The sequence below is a fragment of the Schistocerca serialis genome, chromosome 1, assembly GCF_023864345.2.
Source record: "Schistocerca serialis cubense isolate TAMUIC-IGC-003099 chromosome 1, iqSchSeri2.2, whole genome shotgun sequence".
Classification (NCBI taxonomy): Eukaryota; Metazoa; Arthropoda; class Insecta; order Orthoptera; family Acrididae; genus Schistocerca; species Schistocerca serialis.
The window spans coordinates 516,511,219-516,535,769 of record NC_064638.1 but is presented as its reverse complement, the minus strand read 5'-3'; positions in this window follow the sequence as shown (position 1 = coordinate 516,535,769).

Genomic DNA, 24,551 nt, shown 5'->3' with positions numbered 1-24,551 from the left:
TCTAATTATCGAGGTCTGACTGAATGTTGAGGACAACAGTTTTAAAAGCAAGAGAGATATGTTTTTCCAATATGCGTGTGGTGCCATATAGACGCCAGTGATACTAGTATGGCGACTGTAGCCTTCCAGGGTGTCCGCCCACCATCGCCCCTTGATTGGGGACTGCCGCCTCCCCCAGCGGCGTCCCAGTAGCAGCTCACCTGCCATTCTTCGGGGCCCTACTGACGCCCCTGCCCTCCCTCCCTCCCCACTGACAGCGCCAGATAACGCCGGCAGCTTCCGGATAGCAGACCAATCAATTCCGGGTGTCAATTAAACTGCTACATTCCGTTGTGGGGCCGTCAGCCAGGACTGAGCTGTCAGGAGCCGCGGCAGTGTGCTCTGCCGCCCCGTAGTGCACCGCCTGATCCAAACTATGCGACGCCTTAATGGCCTCCCAGTCAGCCAGTGCTTCCATCTCCAGACCTGTATCGGACGTCTGGCGCTGCCTCACTAAGTGGTAACACGGGGCCAGCAGCGCAGGTGTCCCCGTTTGGTTTTAATGAGCTCGTAAAATGTGAGGTGAATTTGAGGGACAGGCAAAGAGTGCTCGGATGACGCCTTCAGTAAGGTACGAGGGGCGTACAATAAGCAATACAACAGCTTTTTTCCTCGGCCAAATTCGGCTGAAGAAGTGCATGATTTGTTGTGGGACATCGTAGAATATTAGCGCTTCAGGTCCTATAGTTTCATGAAGTTCCGACAGTTGGCGGCGATACTTGCTGATTTACACTACTGTCCATTAAAATTGCTACACTAAGAAGAAATGCAGATGATAAACGGGTATTCATTCGACAAATATAATTATTATACTACAACTGACATGTGATTACACTATCACGCAATTTGGGTGCAGAGATCCTGAAAATCAGTACCCAGAACAACCACCTCTGGCCGTAATAACGGCCTTGATACGCCTGGGCGTTGAGTCAAACAGTGCGTGAATGGCGTGTACAGGTACAGCTGCAGATGCAGCTTCAATACGATACCACAGTTCATCAAGAGTAGTGACTGGCGTATTGTGACGAGCCAGTTGCTCGGCCACCATTGACCAGACGTTTTCAGTTGGTGAGAGATCTGGAGAATGTGCTGGCCAGGGCAGCAGTCGAACATTTTCTGTATCCAGAAAGGCCCGTACAGGACCTGCAACATGCGGTTGTGCATTATCCTGCTGAAATGTAGGGTTTCGCAGGGATCGAATGAGGGGTTGAGCCACGGGTCGTAACACATCTGAAATGTAACGTCCACTCTTCAAAGTGCCATCAATGCGAACAAGAGGTGACCGAGGCGTGTAACCATTGGCACCCCATATCATCACGCCGGCTTATACGCCAGTATGGCAATGACGAATACACCCTTCCGATGTGCGTTCACCGCGATGTCGCCAAACACGGGTGCGTCCGTCATGATGCTGTAAACAGAACCTGAATACATTCGAAAAAATGACGTTTTGCGATTCGTGCACCCAGGTTCGTCGTTGAGTACACCATCGCAGGCGCTCCCGGCTCAAATGGCTCTGAGCACTATGGGACTCAACTGCTGAGGTCATTAGTCCCCTAGAACTTAGAATTAGTTAAACCTAACTAACCTAAGGACATCACAAACATCCATGCCCGAGGCAGGATTCGAACCTGCGACCGTAGCGGTCTTGCGGTTCCAGACTGCAGCGCCTTTAACCGCACGGCCACTTCGGCCGGCAGGCGCTCCCGTCTGTGATGCGGTGTCAAGGGTAACCGCAGCCATGGTCTCCGAGCTGATAGTCCATGCTGCTGTAAACGTCGTCGAACTGTTCGTGCAGATGGTTGTTGCTTTGGAAACGTCCCCATATGTTGACTCAGGGATCGAGAGGTGTCTGCACGATCCGTTACAGCCATGTGGATAAGATGCCTGTCATCTCGACTGCTAGTGATACGAGGTTGTTGGGATCCAGCACGGCGTTCCGTATTACCCTCCTGAACCCACCGATACCATATTCTGCTAACAGTCATTGGATCTCGACCAACGCGAGCAGCAATGTCGCGATACGATAAACCGCAATCGCGATAGGCTACAATCCGACCTTTATCAAAGTCGGAAACGTGGTGGTACGCATTTCTCCTCCTTACACGAGGCATCAAAACAACGTTTCCCAGGTAACGCCGGTCAACAGCTGTTTGTGTATGAGAAATCGGTTGGAAACTATCCACATGTCAGCACGTTGTAGGTGTCGCCACCGGCGCCAACCTTGTGTGAATGCTCTGACAAGCTAATCATTTGCATATCACAGCATCTTCTTCATGTCGATTAAATTTCGCGTCTGTAGCACGTCATCTTCTTGGTGTAGAAATTTTAATGGCCAGTAGTGTAAAAACGGCGTCTGTAACGGAGATGCGTTCCAAGAAGAGAGCTGTCATTGAGTTTCTTTTGGCGGAAAATCAAAGCATCGCAAATATTCATAAGCGCTTGCAGTATGTCTACGGATCGCTGGCAGTGTACAATAGCACGGTGCGTCTTCGGGCGAGGCGTCTGTCGTCATCGCAACAAGGTGGGGCAGACTTCGATCTCCCGTGTGCCGGCCATGCCGCACACAACTGCACAACAGTGACTCTTGTACTGTTGGAACGCGCAGACACTCTCATTCGTGGTGTTGGACGGGTCACAGTGAGACACCTCGCTACACAACTAGACATCTGTTGGTAATGCTGACACACTTGTCCGCCAGTTGGGGTACTCAAAGGTGTGTGTCCGCTGGTCCCGTCGCCTTCTGATATCTGTCTCTTTGGTCCAATGAAGGATGCACTCCGCTGGAAGTAGTACGTGGATAATGAGGGAGGTTATAGATGCAGCAAGACATTCGCTCTGACGTCGACCAGTAGAGTGGTACCATGTGGGCATACAGACCTTCCCAGTAAGATGGCGTAAGGCCGTCGCAGAGAACTGATATTATGTTGAAAAACGGGGTTTCCTCACCAAGAGAGTGGGGAATATTATGTTACATTGGAATCCTGAATAAAATCGACCTGCTAGCACAAAAAAGCGTTGCATTACTTATTGAACGCCCCCTGTATTTCGTACCGAGTCATAAAGATACTCAAATGTACAAAGCAGATTTTAATTTTATACGAGATAATAACGCGAGTTTATGAAATTTGGATCCGGCTGGTGTGGCCGAGCGGTTCTAGGCGCTTCAGTCTGGAACGAGTGACCGCTACGGTCGCAGGTTCGAATCCTGCCTCAGGCATGGATGTGTGTGCTGTCGTTAGGATAGTTAGGTTTAAGTAGTTCTAAGTCCTAAGGGACTGATTACCTCAGCTGTTAAGTCCCACAGTGCTCCGAACCATTTGAACCATTTGATGAAATTTGGTGTATTACTGAAACATAACCAGTTTAAAACACTCAGTCGCATGTTCGCAATAACTGCTAAGTTTTTTTTTTTATATATATATATATTACACTAGCTTTTACCCTGGGCTGCACTCGCATATCAATAATGCTGTAATGAGGAGTGATGTTGAGTAAGTACTAATCGACCACAGTGTTATTGCCCCTGGTAGTGAGGGTGCTTCGGCTGGCTTTTCTTTAGCTTTTATCGAGATATTTCAAGAGGACATGCTGAACCACTTCACAATATATGCACAACTGTCTTGAAACCATTCGCAATATCATGTGTTTTCCTCAGTCATCACTGTTAATGTAACGTCACCGTGTTTTTCAGATACCGGCCTCACGAGGCCAATTACAGTAACATAATGGTTAGGTAATGAGCTATTGTACGTGCAATAACATCAGCTGTCCTCAAGTGGTTGCCTGTTCAGATAAGCATAGCTATGTTCACTGATGCAAAAAATATTTTCTACGGGGATCGTCCAGTAAGTAATGCCCAACATTTTTTTTTTCTCAGCACATGTTTACTGTCAGAACTTGATGACAATATATATCAAGATGTCTTGTCCACATCCTATTTTTATACGCAGTCTTCATCACCTTCTATGGCCGTAGGCCAACGTTGTGGAAGAGCATGTATTCCCTGCTGGTAAAAGCTCTTGTCCTGTAGGCGCAGCCACGTTTCACTGTGTAGCTGACACTGTCGTTATATTCAAAGTGTGTTCCCCGTAGAGAATCAATAAGCGGCCCAAAGAGAAGGAAGTCCGAGGGTGCCAGATTTGGAGTGTAGGATGGATGAGGCAATGAAGTTCAAACCATTTTGGCAATGTGTTCCTGGGTTATCAGACTCGTGTGTGGGCCTGCATTATCGTGTTGGAGCAAGATTACTGCTGGATTCTTGTCCGATCGAACACGTCGGCAACGGTTCTTGAGTTTATTCAGAGTCTTCACGCATGCCTCTGAATTGATGGTCGATCCTCTTGACATCACATCCACGAGAATGACGCCTTCACAGTCACAGAAGACTGTCACCATGTTTTTTCCGACGGAGGGGGTTGCTTTGAATTTATTCTTTTGTGGTGAATGAGGATGATGCCACTCCATGGTCTGCCTCTTTGTTTCCGGCGCAAAGTGATGCACCCAGCTTTTGCCCCGTAACGATCTGTGACGCAAAAGCCTCTCCGTCGGTCTCAAAACGCTCCAAAAATTCAGATGAAATGGCTTTTCTTTGAGTCTTGTGGTCCACCATGAGCATTCGTGGAACCCATCGAGAGCACCTCTTTGAATATTCGAGAGTCTCGATCATTGCAGACGCACCTTCAATGCTGACCGACAATTGTACTGCCAACTGTCGAGTTGTGGAGCGCCGGTCGGCACGAATAATAGCATTCACATGATTCAGCAAGACTGGAGCAGCCACGTCCCGAACGCGGCTGACCATTGAGTTCTGTTTCTGCATTTTCTGAGGCTGTAACTTTCATTACCCATCACTCAACTTTACTCCTATCAACTGCAGCATCGGCATACTCTGTACAGAAACGTTTATGGATGTTCATCACGGTTTCTTTTTCTGCATATAAGAATTAAATAATAGAAAGCTGCTTGTAACATGAGTCGTACGTAGACGCCATTTTGACGCTGTACTACGGATCTTCCATATGCCAGAAAGGTTTGAAACTTCACCGATGCACAGAACAAACATCAAATGTGAAGTAAAAAATGGCTCTGAGCACTATGGGACTTAACATCTATGGTCATCAGTCCCCTAGAACTTAGAACTACTTAAACCTAACTAACCTAAGGACAGCACACAACACCCAGTCATCACGAGGCAGAGAAAATCCCTGACCCCGCCGGGAATCGAACCCGGGAACCCTGGCGTGGGAAGCGAGAACGCTACCGCACAACCACGAGCTGCGGACCAAATGTGAAGCACCAACAAGGAAGTTAGTCTATGTATATTAATGGATTAAAAAAAAAAGTGAGACGTTACTTATTGAGTGACCCTCGTATTCCATAGTTCAACCTCTGAAGGTCGATATTTTTTTACTCTCTAAAATAGCCTATGTCCTTCCTCTGGCTAAAAGCTATCTTCGTAGCAAATTTCATCGAAATCGGTTCAGCGTTTAAGTCGTGATGCTATCTCGTATCGTGTTGTGGAGTTATGGTCTTGAAACTTCAACAACAGCCGTGTAGAAGTTCAAAGCGCTAGACCCCACGGTTGTATGAACCCAAGCCGATTAAAAAAGTTATTTAGGGAATTCATTTATTGATTCGTTCGTTCTTTAGTTAGCCAGTAGCCTCTCTTCTCGACAGATAGGATCCTCCCCTTTTCTGAATCTACAAGGTGTTTCACAATTCCTACTATAGGCATCTAGGGGCTGTGGAGAGGCCTCAGTATACAGGGTGAGTCACTAACTATTGCCGCCAAGAGTAACTTCGAAAGTATGATAGGAGCTGAAAAGTTTGTGAGACAAAAGTTGAATGGGACAACGGGGGCCATAATATGACGTTGGTTTTTTGTTGTTAGGTGGGGTCGCTTCAGAGATATGAAGGTAAACTTCGGTTTTTTAATTGGGATGCTACAGTTTAGTATTTATTTTCTGATAGGGGCTATCGAGACGAATCCAATTATGTGTAACATTAAGGTCTTCGAAGGTCAACGAAGGTCACAAAGTTTGGTATGAACGTCCTTTTACAGAAGGTCTTCGAAGTGATTACCATTGATATCAATGGAGTGCTGCAATATTCTTATCATGGATTGAGTGGTATTCCTTATCACATCTGCACTTATAGAAGCACATGCTCTGACAATTCTCTCTCGCATATCTTCAGGTACAGTTGGAATGTCTTTATAAACAATGTCTTTTACGAATCCCCACAAGAAAAAATCCAGAGACGTCAAGTCTGGCGAATGAGCCGGCCACGACACATCTCCTCTGCGTCCAATCCCACGATTTGGGAATTGTCTCTGCAACTCATTTCTAGCCATCAGAGAAAAATGTGCCGGACATCCATCTTGTTGATACCAAATTGTGTTCCTTGTTCCTAAGGGTAATTCTTCCAATAAAGGACCTAATGTTTCTTGCAGGAATGTGGTGTACTTCCTACCATTACGATTTACTTCGATGAAATGGGGGCCTATGATTCTGTCCTCCAGAATCCGACACCATACATTCACCGACCACAGTTTTTGGTGTGCAAGTTGCCGCAGCAAACATGGATTTTCAGTTATCCAATAATGCATGTTATGCATATTAACATTTCCATGGGTCGTGAATGTAGCCTCTTCAGTAAATAAGATCAAATTAATAAATGTGTCATTCCTCTGAAACTGATGTTGTGCCCATAGGCACAATTCAATGAGACGCATACAATCCGTACCAGATAGTGCTTGGTGGAGACTGATAAGGTAAGGATGAAATTTACGGCGATGCAGAACACGAACAACACTACTCTGGCTCATGCAAGATTCCCTTGCGATCTGACGCGAACTAACACAAGGATCTCGAACCACAGTGGCAAGAGAACCAATTTCCGTTTCCTCGTTAGTAACTTTCTTTTGCCGGATATGTTTCCAATGCATTAAGGATCCAGTTCTTATCAATTTATCATACACGTATTTAAATGTACGACGTGTAGGGTGAGTACGTTGAGGATATCTTTCAGCATGCAAGTCTCTAGCTCACACTGAATTTCGTCGGCATTCTCCATAAATGAGAAGTATATTTACTCGTTCTTCGAAGGAATACATCATACACATTCGCTTGATTCGACGATACAAGTCTTATCGTTCCTATTGGTGTTGTATTAAAAAAACCTTCGAGTGGTGTTTAAATGTCAATGGCACGTTGGATGGATACGCCGTATTCGGCGAATATTTACTATTTGCAAGATATACGGGAGAGAATTGTCACAGCATGTGCTTCGTAAGTGCAGATGTGATAAGGAATACCACTAAATCCATGATAAGAAGATTTCACCACTGCATTGATACCAATGGTCACCACTTTGAACACCTTCTGTAAATGGACGGCCGGCCGCGGTGGCCGTGCGGTTATGGGGCTGCAGTCCGGAACCGCGGGACCGCTACGGTCGCAGGTTCGAATCCTGCCTCGGGCATGGGTGTGTGTGATGTCCTTAGGTTAGTTAGGTTTAAGTAGTTCTAAGTTCTAGGGGACTTATGACCTAAGATGTTGAGTCCCATAGTGCTCAGAGCCATTTGAACCATTTTTGTAAATGGACGTACGTGCTAAATTTTTTACTTTCGTTGATCTTCAAAGACTTAGTGTTACACATCATTGGATTCGTCTGGACAGCCGCTATCTTAAAATAATACCAAACTACAGTATCCCACTAAAAAAAAAAAAAAAAAAAAGTTTGCCTTCATATCTCTGACGCGACTTCACCTAGCAACAAAAAACCAACGTCGTATTATGACCCTTGTTGTTCCATGTGACATTTGTTCCACAAACGTTTCAGCTACTATCATACTTTCGGAGTTATTCTAGGTGTCAATAGTTAGTGACTCTCCCTGTAGAACGTTTTGTTAAGGAACCCATGTCGGAAACGTACCATTTGGATTTAAAATAAGTCTGAAGATTAGATTAATTTCAAATGTATCTTTTCAGGGTACAGTATTTAATGGTAGATAGAGCTGCACAACACAAGTATCGAGAACTTTTTCCTGGCCGACTAAGTCCGTCACATACAATTTCCGTCCACCTACAATAATGCCTGCGAGTAGCGGGTATGTCTGCAACTAGGAGGGGTGATTGTGGTGCTCCACGGACTCGCACGAGGGATTGTGGACCATTTGTAAGGAAGCGTAGATCACAGCTGCAGCTTGTGCAATGAACAGCAGAATCAGCACATGGGGCGGCTCTTGTGGTGCACAGGCCAGAGCTCATTATCTCCGCTGCTGTGTGTATCGTGTAGCGGAAGATTTGAAAGTGAGCCGATCTGAAATTTAATTTACACTCAAACATTGCCTTTCGACACATGAGTACGTTAACAAACGTTTATCCACTAAATTCCATCTACAACCCGTAGAAGATTGTAATGGCAATTTTTGACTTGGAAAGAGGCATGTGTGGATTGCGGAGTTTATTCTGCAAACAGTTGTGCGTTACGGTGTGGAATTTGTTCAAAGTATTTTCATTCCGGGGGGGGGGGGGGGGGAACAGTGGGGAAGCGAGTGGGCATTCTAGCGAGATCCTCTCCCGAGAATGCAGAATCTGTAGAAGAAAGAAGTTGATAGAGGAGCAGGAGCTAAGATCTGGGCCCTGCAGGTGCAGTTACAGTACACAAAGGAGGAACTAGACAGGTTGAGGAGGGTGAAGGGTGCTGGGGAATGGGAACTGGCAGTTGGCAAGAAGGCGTCTAGGTGGAGGAGGTATTCAGGCAGTTGCACTATGCGTATATGCAATAGCTTTGACCAACTGTCACTTGTAGCTGTAGGTGTAGGAAACATACAGTAGTCCTCAGCAGTGAGGAGGTCTAGGACAGTTGGAAAGTCTAACAGAAAGAAGATTCTGTTGCTAGATAGTTTGCAAGGTAGAGGCGTGGGCCAGCAGTTGCAGGAACTGTTGGGGAGTCAGTATCAGGTCACCATCATTGTGAAGCCTAGTGCAGGGTTGGCTCAGGTGACTGACAGCATAGGCGAGTTATGAAGGAATTTTACAAAAGAGGATCAGGTAGTGATAGTGGGTGGAGCAGGGAGTAGTCTTTATAGGCACGGGGAATGTGATGTAGGTGGTGACCTGGTAAAGATAGCTACTCAAACTGATGGCACTAATGTGTATTTCGTGCAAATGTTTCAGTGACATGACCGGTCTCATATTAATGCGGCTGTTACCTGCACTGAAATGGGGTTGGAGACGGCACTAATGGCTGATGACATGGGTCACGTTTCAGTGATGCCAGTTGAGTCTATCAGTAGATCGGGTTTCACTAAGCATGGCCTGCACAGTATTGGATCTAAGGCGCTGCAGTCATGGACTGTGCGGCTGGTCCCGGCGGAGGCTCGAGTCCTCCCTCGGGCATGGGTGTGTGTGTTTGTCCTTAGGATAATTTAGGTTAAGTAGCGTGTAAGCTTACGGACTGATGACCTTAGCAGTTAAGTCCCATAAGACTTCACACACATTTGAACACTTTTTTTTTTTGTATGGGAAGGGGAGGCTGGCGAAGCTTATAGGTGACAATGTAGTGGGTGGTGGTGGGATCACTCATGGAAAAATTCCTGTAGTAGTTGATGTTAGAGATGCACCTTTTTGAGATTGAAGTCAGCTGATAGTTATACCTGCTTAAAGTAAGTCCCTCTAACTAAGAGATCACCTTCAGAAGACGTCATGTTTCCTAGCAGAGAAAGAATTAGCATATTTCAACAAAGTGTAAGAGGTATTAGAGACAAAGTTAATGAACTGCTTATAGATTTTGACTCAGAAGTCATTGGTATATCGGAGCACCAGTTAAATAATTTGACAATTCAGAGGCTTTCTTTCCCAGGATACAGATTAGTTGGCTGTTTTTCAAGGAGTTCCTTGCGGAATGAGGGAGTGGCCATGTACGTAAAAAACAGCATTCCAGTTGAGCCCTTAATGCAGCACGGCATTGCACTGAATAGCTATTTGAATGTTGGTCACGGGCAGTTGAATATAGTGCAACTAAACTTCTATTTGTTGTTATTTATAGGTCCCCTAACACTGACTTCAGAGCATTTCTGCGCAAGCTAGAGAGGGTTCTTGATTCACTTTGTAGAATGTACCAGAATTATTTATATGTGGTGACTTCAATATTAATTTTGTATATGATTGTGCTAGAAAAAGGATGTTGATACATCTCCTAAATTCATATAATCTGATGCAGAATGTGTTTTTTCCAACGTGGGTGCAGGGGAATAGCAGCATAGCCATAGACAATATTTTTATTCATTCTTCATTACTAGATGGACATTGTTAGTAAAAGCGTGAATGGCCTTTCAGACCATGATGCACAAATTTCAGGACTAAAAGGCTTTTGTACTCAAACCAATGTCATATTTAATTACAAAGTATGTAGGAAAGTTAATCCAACAGCTATAAAGAATTTTTTAAACCTTGTCAAGGAAAAAGAGTGGCAGGATGTTTATAGTGGCTATAACATAGATGATAAATACAACGCTTTCCTTAACACATTTCTAATGCTCTTGGAGAGTTGCTTTCCATTAGAACGTTCTAACGAGGTACTAGCAGTAAAAGGCAGCCTTGGTGGCTGACTGACGGGATAAGGATATCATGTAGAACAGAGTGAGAATTATATCAAAATGTAAGAAGTAGTCACAATCAAACTACAGTAGCTCATTGCAAACAATACTGTAAGGTGCTTAAAATGTTGCTGGAAGGTAAAGAATATGTGGTACGCATATAGAATAGCTAATTCACAGGATAAAATTAAAACCATATGGTCAGTTGTGAAGGAAGTGTCTGGTCAGCAGCACAAGGTCGACGATATAAAGTCGGTTCATAGTAAATATATTTCTGTTACTGATACATCAGATACATGTACAGTATTTAAAATCCTTTTTTGGGTATTGCTGGTGAATTAAATAAAAATTTTGTCCCTACAGGGAATCATATAACTCTCTTGGCAAAAGCCTTTCCGAGATTGATGTCTGAAATGCTCCTCAGTGATGCAGATAAGGGGTAGATTGAGTCAATAATAAATCAATGAAGACTAAGGACTCTCGTGGATATTGGGGAGTCCTTAGCTGAATATTGAAGTACTGTGCTGCACGTGTTAGCCCTGTATTTAGCTACATTTGTAATTTTTCCTTTAGGAATGGTCAGTTTCCTGAACGTTTGAAGTCCTCAGTAGTAAAGCCTCTTTATAAAAAGGGAGAAAGTGATAATGTAGATAATATTAGACCTATTCCTATGCCATCAGTGATTCCTAAAGTTATTGAAAAAGCTGTGTACGTAAGGATAATTGATCACATTATGTCACATAATTTGCTACCAAACGAACAGTTCGGATTTAGAAGTTGTTTAACGGCTGAACATGCTATATTCTCTTTTCTCTGTGAGGTACTGGGTGGGGTAAACAAAAGGTTTCGAAAGCTAGGCATATTTTTCGATTTAACTAAGGCGTTTGATTGTGTTGATAACAAAATATTGCTCCAGAAGCAGGACCATTACGGAATACGGGGAGTAGCTCACAATTGCTTCACTTTTTACTTTAGCAACAGACAGAAAACAATCATTCTTCACAGTGTTGAGAATGGCTGTATTGTTGCATCTGAGTGGGATACAATCAAATAAGGCGTGCCCCAAGGATCAGTTTTGGGCATATGATTAGTGAAACTGAACAGTTAAAATTTCTAGGTGTTCAGATAGATAGTCAACTGTCGTGGAAAGCCCACATTCAGGATCTTGTTCAAAGACTAAATGCTGCCATTTTTACTATTCGGACGGTATCTGATGTAAGTGATTTTTCGACAAGAAAATTAGTCTACTTTGCTTATTTTCATTCTCTTATGTCGTATGTTATTATATTTTGGGGCAACTCTTCCCATTCTAAAAGGATATTTTTGGCTCAGAAATGGGAGGTTCGGGTAATAAGTGGTGTAAGTTCGCGTACCTCATGTCGACCTCTGTTCTCTAGTCTGGGTATTTTGGCATTGGCCTCTCAATGTATGTATACATATATATATATATATATATATATATATATACATTAATTACTGCCATTTCTTGTTAACAATATCAGCTTATTCTCGAGAATAAGCAGCTTTCTCTGAGTTAATATTCGGCAGAAATCAGACCTCCTATTGGATCGGAATTCTTTAACTTTTGTGCAGAAAGGTGTGCAGTATACTGCTGCATCCATTTTCAATAAGCTACTACAAGAATTTAAAAAATCTTACCAGTAATTCACGCGCTTTCAAATCGAGACTGAAGAGTTTCCGAATGAGTGACTCCTTCTACTCCGTCGAGGAGTTTCTTGAATAATTAAGCTGCTTGTTGTTGTATTGTTGTCTGGGATTACGTAAACTCATAGCTTGTCTTTTTTTCGGTTCATAAACATTTTATTTTTATCAGTTAATACTTTTACGTTGTAATTTCATGTACTGACTCGTTCTATGGCCTTGGAGATTTGCTCCTCAATTTGGTCCTACGGAACTTGACATGTAAATAAATAAATTTATAAAGCATTTGTTGCCATTGTGACGTTTGTTATTGAGATTTACACTGTCAGTGCGCCCACAGAAGGCCATGTTTGAAAATGAACCTGTAAGTTTCGATACAAGTCGCCTGATATAAATACGGCAACTGTTGCCAGATTCGTTAATAAAAGCTTTAATGAATTAAATAAAGTTTCTCGTACCCTGTCAACAAAGTGTTGAAACTGAGGAATTGTGAAACACACTGTGTGCTCTGCAAACCACTGAAAAGTTCGTGGCAAAAAGTACTTCGCATTGTATCACTTATTAAGAGTTCTTCCCGTTCAATCCGCATGTGGAGCGCGAAAAGAGCAAGTGCTTAAATGCCTATGTATGTGCTGTGTGCTGTCATTGTGCGGTCCATACGGTAGCGATAATTGCAGGGTTGTAGTAAATTCTTCCATTCCTCTCTTAGTACTTGTTGTCCGATACCAAACTGTAGATTCCCTGATGCTTCACGGTGCCTCCTATCAACTGCTTCGTTGTTTTACTCAAGTTGAACCACAATTTTCTTGTTTACCCATTTCGGTTCAGCTCCTCCTCATAAGTTATTCGACAAAAGTATGTAATCCTTAGGATTCGTCTATGGAACCATGTTAAAAGCATCTGTTCATGTCTGAACAGCATATTGTCAACGTTTCACTTCCGTTCTAAGCTAACCCCAAATAATCACCTTTAGAAGAAAATAAATTCTAATATTTAAATTAATTTATTAATTAAATAATTTTACAATATAAGAACCAATTTCTATTTTGCAGAAAGGGTTTTCTTGATATACCAGTTTGCGTTTTATGTTCTCTCTACTTTGTCGATTTTCAGTTTTTTTACAACAGAAAACCTGTCGACTATTTTAGTGTTTAATTTCCAGATCTAATTTCCTCCCTCAGCATCACTGATTTAATTCTACTACATTCCACTAGCCTTCTTTAATTTTAATTGATGTTCATCTCTTAATCTCTGTAGCAATCATACCAAGAACATCAAAGACTCAATACACACATTCTTGCCCACAGTATACAATAGAATACCTGACGTATTCATAACTAAGCAGAGGTAAGCAACTAGTTTTTTTCAAGGACTATAAACAAAAGAAAAGAAAAAAAACACAGAGAGACGCACCACTAAGGATTACCCGAATCGGACGGAAACTGCTAGATGTGATGTACATGTACTGACCAACAAATGATTACAATTCAAGAAAAAATTGATGATTTAATGAAAAGAAAAAGCTCCAGCAATTGAGCAAGTCAATAAAGCGTTTGTCCACCTCTGGCCCCAATGCCAATAGTTATTCGGCTTGATATTGATTTATAGCATTGTTTCGTATCCCCCAGAGAGATATTGTGTCAAATTCTGACCAACTGGCGCGTTAGATCTTCGAAATCCTGAGCTGGTTGGACGGCCCTGCCCATAATGTGCCAAACGTTCACAATTGGGGTAAGATACGACGTCCTCGCTGGTCAAGGTAGTGCTTGAAAAGAACGAAGACAAGCAGTAGAAACTTAACCAAGTGCGGGCGATCATCATCTTGCTGAAATGTAAGCCCAGGATTTCTTGACATAAAGGGCACAATACTGAGCGAGGAACATCGTAGACGAACCGCTGTGCTGTAAGGATGCCACGAATGACAACCAAAGGGGTCCAGCTATGAAAAAAAAAATGGCGCCCCAGACCATCACTCCTGCCTGTCGGGCCGCAAGATGGGCGGTAGTCAGGTTGGTATTCCACCGCTGCTGGAGGACGTCTTTGCTGGCCATCAGGGCTTAGTTAGACGAGGGATATGTCTCTGATGCAGATTCATTCCTTTTCATAGCCGGAACCCTTTGCTTGTCGTTTACGGTACCCTTACAGCACAGCGGTGCGACTATGGTATTCTGTTCCCCGTTTTGTATCCTTCGTGGCAGGCCACCCTGGTCTTACATTTCTGCAAGATAATTCCCGCCCGCACACTGTGAGAGTTTCTACTGTTTCTCTTCATGCTTACAAAACCACACCTCGCCCAGTTGGGTCGCCGAATTTTTCCCCAGTTGAGAACGCTTGGAGCGTTACGGAATTTGGCACGATATCCGTCAGAAGGATACCCCCCTGCTCTGTCGATCATTAACTGATTGAGTAATGGTCAGAGGAGGATCAACGAGCTATATATATTACGAGGGCGAATCAAATGAAATCCCTAAATTTGTAATAACAAATCGAAAATTTGCGTCGTTATCCTATAAGATGGTTAGCGTGCTACAAACAGCGTGCAGAATGGCTTGTGGGTGGCAGCATAGTGCAGATGCACACATACCGTCGCAGTCTCGGTATAAAGATGGCCGCCCCACATGCGACTTGCAGTAGGGAAGAACAGCGTTCTGTTATTCTGTTTTTGGGTAGTGAAGGTGTGAAACCTATTGCAATTCATCTACGAATGAAGGTTCAGTACGGTGAGGCATGTTTGTCACAGCAGCAAGTCTACGAATGGAGTAGGAAGTTCGCAAATGTAGTGACTTCAGTGGAAGATGCTCGACGTCTAGGTCAGGCACAACGAGTTGTGACTCCACAGAACACTGCAGCAGTTGAAGCCATAGTGAAGGAAAACCGCCGAGTGACACTGAATGACATTGCAGCATGTTTACAGATTAGTCATGGGTCAGCACACCACATTCTGCACGATGTGCTCCAATTTCACAAAGTGTCTGCAAGATGGGTACCACGGCAGCACACTCCTGAAATGAGAGAACGACGTGTTGGTGCTTGTGAAGAACTTCTTCGGCGCTTTGAGCGAGAAGGTGATGGCTTCTTTTCAAGAATCGTTACTGGGGACGAAACCTGGGTTCACTTCCACCAACCTGAGATGAAGAGAGCGAGCAAGGAATGGGGCCATTCCTCATCACTAAAACCAAAGAAGTTTCGAATAGAAGCATCAGCAGGGAAGGTTATGCTGACTCTCTTTTGGGACGAAAAAGGCGTCATTTTGGAGCATTACATGCCTAGAGGGACCACTGTCACCAGTGGATCATACACAGATCTTCTAAACAAACATCTGCGGCCTTCAGTCAAATCAAAGCGACGTGGATTGCTGTCCGCAGGTGTCCTTTTGCAACATGACAATGCAAGGCCCCACACTGCCCGTACAACAGTTGCAACAATCACAGACCTACATTTTGAGTGTCTTCCTCATCCACCACACTCACCAGACCTTGCCCCAAGTGATTTCCATATGTTTGGACCACTCAAAGACGCAATGGGAGAAAAGAAGTTTAGTTCTGATGAAGAGGTACGCCACGTGGTGCATGAGTGGTTGCGCAGACTACCAAAAGAACTTTTTTCTAAAGGAATTTATGCACTTTGTGAGCGTTGGAGGACTTGCATTGAGCGTGGGGGAAATTATGCTGAAAACTGATACAGCTTTGTACCACTTCCGCACAATAAATAATATTTAAAAAAATATTTAAGGTTTTCATTTAACTCACCCTTCGTGACGATTTTACAAACTTTCAAGAATGATGGCATGATGGAGAAGGACAAATGTATTAATTTCGAAGTAAGGGTCGCTATACCAGAAACGAGTAGAAAGTTACAACTGAAAACCGTTCTCATACGCCTGACAGTGGAATGCACGTACTGGCATTTTTGTTGTTAAGATTGCAGAGCAGGGAACTTTAAGAGGAGCAGGCACAAAAACAAGGAAAAAAGTCCAGTAAACATGGAGTCTAAAATTCATGACTTACGAGCTATGAGCACTAGTCTGACAGAGATGAACAACTGCTCATAGGTCTTCAGGTATGCATTTTAGAGCCCACGTTTACCGGACTTTTTTCCTTGTTTTTGTGCATACTACCACCTCTGAAAGCTGCCTATACTACAAAAAGAATACCAATACATGTACTCCACCGTGAGAGGCACCAGAACAGTTTTCACTTGTAACTTGCCGCTCGTTCGTTTCAGATACAGGAATCCTTACCTCAAAATGATACACTTATCCTTCTCCACCATCCTAGAAAGTTTGTAACATCATCACGGAACCACCTTGTATGTGCAGTGTACTATACAGTGTACATACATTTACAGGCCCTGGCGCCTATAGTTCTGACATCTTGTAGCGTCGTTGGATGGCGTTTTTGACATAGTTTCCTATGTAAAACTTAATCTACTAAGTCTCCTCTACAGCCTCCAGAAGTGTGTGACAAGTATATGTCTATAAAATTTAAATTAGTATATTGTTCCCATCCAAGATAGCTCTGTTAATACCAGTCTTTTGCAAATAAGGAAATCACATCAGAGGTAAAAGAATTTCACATAACACACCAACAGAAACGGAATCAATTTATTTCGCTTAAAACGTTAGGGACCACAGGAAGATGGTAGAGTACCTGAGAGGAGAAACAGTAACTTGCACATTCTCATGGACACTGCTCATATTAATTTGTTTTGATGGCTGAGAGTACAGAGCACGACTTTTGTAGCTTATGGATGGATTGAGCCTCTAGAAGCTGTATTGATTAATAGAGTATCTGATGAATGTCAGACGATGGTTCATGGACAACAGGTGTTGGAGGACACCAAGTCCTTCGGCTGGAGGGTTGTTATAGCGTTGGTGGACGATTTAACGTTTCTGCAGTGGTTGGAATCTCCATGCAACGTTCTAATACAACGCAGTTTTTAGTGGTCTGACGTCACTACTGTTAAATGTAGAACTTACTCGTCGTGGCTAACTAATCCACACTCTATGCTCAAACCAACTATTTCACAGATCACTGGAGTTTGTCATCTCTGTGAGTGTTGTACTCAGCCAGTTTTAGAATGATACTTCCATCTGTTCCCCTTCTTACTTAATTGTCCTTTCTTCATCCCATATCCTTAGCGTCCATGATCCTGTGTTAATTATAGCAGTGTCTCTCAAGCCTTGCCTTCATCTGCTCCCTTTCTTTGTCCACTCTGTGTTTTCTGTGCAGTCAAAAAATAAAAAATTATAAGATGTATGATTCCTACTATCACATTAAACATATCGATTGTAAAAAACATAACAACAGCCCGGATTTCACATTTAACACATACAGTCGGCACTTCCATATCCTATTTCAATTGTGTCTGCATGCAAAGTAGTTTAAATGGATCGGCGACTGCGTTGTAGTAGTCAAAGGGCTTCTTTTGCCCCAATAATTTATTTTAAGATTTTATTTAGCTATTGAATTCTTCACACAGTCATCACTCGTTATTTTTCCAGTCTGCTGTTTCCGCACAGTAGAGACTTCTACCTGCCAACAATGGGAGTTACCACACTACACTGCACCAAATCCATTCCCAGCTGACTGCATCTACCTATTATCTAGAGAAAATGTTCAAGTGTTCAAATGTGTGTGAATTCCTAGGGGACCAAACTGCTAAGGTCATCGGTCCCTAGACTTACACATTACTTAAACTAACTTACTCTAAGGACAACACACACACCCATGCTCAAGGAAGGACTCGAACCTCCTGCGGGAGGGGCCGCGCGATTCGTGAGATTGCGCCTCTAACCGCGCTGCCACTCCGCGCTAGAGAGCTCTAGTACTATGCTACAAAAATTTAACTGTAATGCAAAATACACATACAAGCAGTCATAGCCAAGTTGGCTCTGTTATTATTCATTGACATAACTAATTATAGACAGGACCTGTAATATGCGTGTATGTGTGTGTGTGTGTGTGTGTGTGTGTGTGTGTGTGTGTGTGTGTGTGTGTGTGTGTGTGTGGGTGTGGGTGGGTGGGTGGGGTCGGTGAGTGGGTGGGTGGGCGTGCGGTTGTGTGTGTGCGTGTGTGTTTGAGTGCCTATATGATATGTGGCATGACATATTACAGAATAAGAAAAATCATAATTTAGCCTGTGAATCGAAAGAAAATTACTTAGTAAATCTAATACACAAAGAAAATAACTTATATCAGTACTATGTTACTAGGGAAGGAATCACTTGAAAAATAAGTGTTTTGTTTCTAAGTTTATCGTGGCAGAAGGTCTGCCATGAAAATTAGATGGCTATTTCCTGGGAAGAAAAGAGAAATTAAGAGTTTGTCATAAAGCGAAGCAAGTTATGTGGAAATATCACCAATGAAACAAAAGAGATAATTAGTTATGATTAAATACATGCGGAAATTAAACAGAATGACACAGTTAACGTAATTTATAGCATCATAACAGACCTGGAAAGAATCAAAATAAGGCTCAAATGCTTGTGGATTAATTAATTCTGCAACTAAAGATGCGAGAGCTATTCACTCATTATCACCTATGCATGTCTCATGTATATGAATCTTGGCGTGTGCATACAACGGAAACTCATCACATTGAGGGAACATCCTAAAAATTATAGTGGTTATAATTTTTGTGTAAGGGTAATTTGATCATGGGGAAGTTGCATCTCAAAATGTAAGTCAAGACTGTGAATACAAAACTTCTGTTTGCTCTAGTCAGATCAATAACTGACAGCAAAACTGCACAAAAAATATTCTTAAAAATGGAATAAACTCAAGTCAAAAAGACGCTAAGTATTGTAGGAGCTCCACTTTATTTTTTGACTGCAAGAAGAAAAAGGAATGAGACTTCCTTATGTGGGCACCTCGCAAATTCGGGGTAAACGAGATAGGTATGAGGTACAAATACCTGAGTATACAAGCTAACAGAATTATTTAACGGTGAGGGATTGTGCTCGAGCCTGAGGGGCAGTTATGGTCTCTAAGTACAGTCAGACGAGAGCCAGTAAGCGAATGGCTGCCAAATTCAGGTTCTCTCTCCTGCTCTGCCCACAGTTGTCACACACCATTTGGAGTGTTTATCGGTTGCTGCTGCCAATGTGATGAACGGAAACGTGTCTTCACCACGTAAAAACAGGAGAACTCAACAGAAACTCCCCACTCAATTGTACAAAAATGCATATTACGATTCATTAGGTCGGTACTGATACTGAACAGTCTCTCTCCATTGGTTAGCAGCGTTCATTCCACGTTTGCTGGTGGGGTGATGATTTGGATGGGACAGTAATTAAATTGGAGGAAAAGCAACACACTATCTCACAAATCCAAGGCAGTGCCAGTTGGCGGTTCTTTCTGACGTGCAGACAGAAAGACAAATTTCATGCTCAAGTACCCACAAGGGAACCCTGTGGCAGCCGGCGGCACAGTGCCTGCTGCAGTGATGTAGAGGCAAGGAATGACCACAATAAGATTTCGGGAAACAGGACCTTTCCACGAAAACTGGGCACCTCCCCTGCTTTCGAGACACAGTCAAAGCCTTCTGCTGACCCGCCGGTACACTGCCTAGTATTCCAGGTTCCCCCCTTCCAGCGAGATATCGAATAACTGTCTACAATAAATGATCAAGTAATCGTAACCTAACTGAAGCAAAACTCATGATGCGATATGTGACTTCGATAATAGTCAGCAGTCTGCAACAGATGTTCCTTAACATTTGAAGATCACTACCTCCTACAGAGTAAACAACATGCATCTTCCTTGTAGCAGAGTAAAAATATGCAGCATGAGTCCCAACATAGATACGTGGCATACATAAAGTTATCTTGCAAATAGGAACATTAATATTACGGTCGCCAGGCAGCTCCCCTAAAAAGAAAATTATTATTATTGCATCACTGTGCTAATTATAATTAACAACGAAATGCATTCACAAAACAGACGCAAAAAAAGAAATTAGTAAACGGAACCTGACGTGCTGGGTCACTGGATAGTTCAGACCATACTGAACTGCATCACTTTGAGGAGAAGGAAAGAAAACTGTCCATAAAGTTGAAAATCAGTCGTCAATTAGTTCACAACATACATTCCATTTCAACATAGGGGAAAACTAAGGAAGTTCAGTAATCAATCCAAAAATGTTAGTCAAAATTTACACCTTATTACTTTCAAAATGCTTATCATCAATTGACGAAAGTTCATGGAGAAAAAAATTATTGTTATTGTACTCATCTCCAGGTACCAGTTTTTTAAACTATTCTTTGACTCCAAGCAGTTTCTTGTTTTAATATCTTTCTGGTGGCAACACTTCGTTATTCATCAGCTGCTCTGCATATAAACATGGAAATATAATACATCGCATCATGAATATTTTATAATGATCTGAAACAGATTTTTATTCAGGTGCTGTGTTGCGCTATCTTTCATCATTGGCAGTTAGCGGAATACTTTGAACGTGATGTAAACTCTTATTCGTCACCTGTGGAAGCAGAGATGTTGGAAGGAGGAGGAGGAGAAAGTGGGAGGAGAAAATAGAACTGGAAGACGGGGTGGAAGATGGAAGGTGCGCCAAGTTGCCATCCACCGCGCCTGCATGCGCGACGATTGTTTCGTCCCCGCGGACGCATCCAGCACTGATCCTCAGCTAACGGGGTGGCTATTCAGGAAGCGACTGCGCCTATGAATCACTGCATGGGAGCTCCACCGCCAGAATTTTTCCTCCGGTATCTCCACTGGACTCCAATTCGAGGTATGATTACTGCCATGCTCCGTCTCGTTCTCTCTTTCTCTCTCTGTCTCTGTCTCCATTCTCTGTCTCTCTCTCTCTTTCTGTCTCTCCCTTTTCCTCTCCCCGGACTTTATATATCCATTCTGCGGGAATACCATTTTATCTCGTTCATTTTATCAGTACTGATAAAGGCATCACATTTTTGTGAGAGATGTGCGCATTCTTTTTTGCGCGGCCGCGTCCCTTTCTCTCTCCTTTCCCCCCGCCCCCGCCGCCGCCCAGTCGCACTCCCCTTTTGGCAGAGCCGCCTCTGCTGTTGCAGCCACCCTCCGCCACACTGCCAGCCGTTTGTGTGCTGTTCTCTGCCCGCCACGCCTCTGTCTTTCTCCACCCCAGGCGAGTAGGCTGCCCGCACAGCGCCCAGCAGGCCGCTGCGCTACGGTTCGTACAGAAAACATCCAGCGCTGATAGAAACGCTGTATTACGTCGCTTGAGGGATGACTCGACGCGCCCTCATATGACGAACGAGACCACAACGAAAGAAGGAGAAAAGCATTTTTGATGACACTTACGATCGTACTCTTGAAACCAAGAGAAGTTATTATGTGCGAAATTTCGAATGTTTCAAGATACTGTCTCTCCTCATGGCCGATATGAGAAAGACTTGGCCCTGTTACGGATGTTTGCGTGAAAATGAGCTTTCGCCATCATATACGACTGATATATTTATCATATTGATGTATAAATTATAATTATTGACAGTATTTCTTTAAGTTCGATGAGATACGAGTCAGGGAAAGTTGTTTGCCACACGCACGAGAGATAAAGTTAGAAGAAAATATAAGAGGTAATTTTACCTCGGCTTATGGAATGCGAGGAAATACTAAATAATATGGACGTTTTGCGCTCCTCAATAAGCACACCGTTCTCAGGAGCGTTTTTACAACGCACTGTCTCCTACTATTGTAAGTAAAGTAAAAGATAAACGTTTCGTACAGTGTGTCCACAGAGTCTGGGTTCATAGGGAATTATAATAAATTCTAATAAATATTCAATATTCTATAAATATTAATAAATAAATAATAATAATAAAATAAATTCTGATAATTTTAATCATTTTCTTGTCATTGAATGATGGCTCTGTCTAAAGAACCTTCGACAACCTCATCGTCAATCTGCCACCGGGAAATTTATTAGTATGTTTAAAGAAACAAGCAAAGTGTTGGACAAACTCCTTTCCAAACGACCAAAGACTTCAGACGAAACGAAAAAGACTGTCTAGGCCAAGGTTTATGCTAGCCCAAAGAAACCGCTTCGTCGGACCTCTATGGAGATCAGTCATCAACAAAATCGTAGCAGTGGTCAGATTTCATCCGTAAAAGTTACAGATATTCCATCACTTAAATAATGATTACTTCGATGGACGCATTCAGATGTGTGAATGGCTTTCAGATAAATTGTATGAAAATATTAGTTTTACTGTGGTCAGTGGTTAAGTGAACAGACGAAATCTTCGGTACTGGTCTCAAGGCAATTCCCCTTGCATGAGTCCATCCAAACAACAGCGCTGCCAAAAGGTGACTCTATGGTACGGTCCGTGGAGAGATCATTTGCTATAGCCTTTCTTCTTTGTTGAACGTATTTATCTGAAAGTGCTGAGGGACAAACTGAAGCCTCAAACTGAGCGTTTGGGTGAGGGACTTCCAGACTGGCTGCAGCAAGATGGTGCCCCTGCCCATTTTCCTGCAGCTGTTAGAGGCTGGCTGAATGACGATGTTCCTCACTGGCTTGGGTGGAGAGGTCATGTGGAGCGGTCCCCTCGCTCGCCAGTCGTTCCTCACTTCGACTTCTTTTTCTGGGATATGCTAAAAGAGAAAGTTTAATCGATGAAGGTCAGAAATTTAAAGTACCTGACAGAATGTATTACCAGTCAGCGTACTAACATCGACGGCGTATTTGTCATATTCCATCGAGTGGAATCTTGCTAAGTGTATCAAATGATGCATTCAAAAGCATCAACATCATCTTGAAAATATTATTTATTAGCATTAAAGTTAGTTAAATCTGCTTAATCATTATTTATTGGAATTTCCTATATACCCAGACTTTATGGAATCCCTGTATATGAAGATTTTGTGCGTCTCCGTGGCTCATTGAGAGACTACAAATCCAAAGGAGCACCAACAGGTAGGCCTTATAATGAGTATTTTTTTCTGTCATTTGTCATTTCCTTGACGCCTGGAAAAATTTGTTAATGTGGAAACTGTCAAACTGCATTGGTTCGAACCTCACGTTAAACAGTACGACTCACTATAACTGGCTGGGTAAGGCAATTCAGAAATCGGAGGAAGACAAGGGCTTGCAGCGTCCAGTAAGGCCATACCTAGTAAAACACTGCGATGGCAAAACCAACCTTCGGAGTGCAGCTAATCTACCTTATACGTTACCGTTAAGAGAAAAGACTCGTATGGCATAATTAGTTGCGAGACCCTGAGTGCTTGTTCGGCCGCCTATTGGGATAGGCTTTTCTTCCTACCTCATGGTGCATTTTCACACAATATATGAAAGTTGTGACTGAAATGTCTGTGTTATGTCTGCGTTGTATTTTGATAAGAGAGGGGAGAGGGTGAAATCCAGGTTCGTCGGTACACAGGACTGATGCGACCCGCCAAAAATTCCTCTCGTGTGCCAACCGCTTCATCTCAGAGCAGCAGTTTAAGCTAGGTCCTCAATTACTTTTTGTTGTATGTATTCCAGTCTCTGTTTTGCGTTACAGTTTTTGCCCTCTGCAGTTCCCTCTAGTACCAGGGATATTATTCCCTGGTTTCTTAATATAAATCCTTGCAGTCTACCTAAATTTCAACATTCTCCTGTAGCACCATCTGTCAAATGCTTCAAATCTCTTTTTTTCCGGTTTCTCCACAGTCCGTGATTCATTACCATACAATGCTGTGCTCCTAACGTATAATCTCAGAAATCAGTATCGGTAGTGACACGGTGTTTGACGATCAGAAACTTTACGTCACCACTCTATTCGCCTTCTCAACCACAAACTGGCAACGAAAATTTCTTTCACGTACAGTGTTTAACCGGCTACTAACGAGTCGAGTAGCACTACACAAGCGTGGGTTAGAGACCTCTGTTAATTTCTTTTCCTCTTCATTTCTCTTCCAAAGACCAATTTTCATCTGATTTTCTGTTCTTTATTCCTTTTCTCCGCAGAGGATAGCCACGGGGGAGGGTTGCGTTATGGTTTTTACGGTATGTTCCTTACAAGAAGGTAAAGACACGCAGTAAAAGCTTTAAGGAGTCACATAATCGTGTTCAGAATTTTTCGAGATATTCGTGCGAAATTCGAAGAGTACTTAGGCGTAACAGGACGTTAGTGGGTCGATTTTGTACTAGCAACGTGGCACAGATAAATTACTACACGACAGTGTTTATGGTAGGATTGCGATAGACACACACAAAAAATGAGTCAAAGAAGCAAATGCGCAAGTTTAAGATTGAAGTC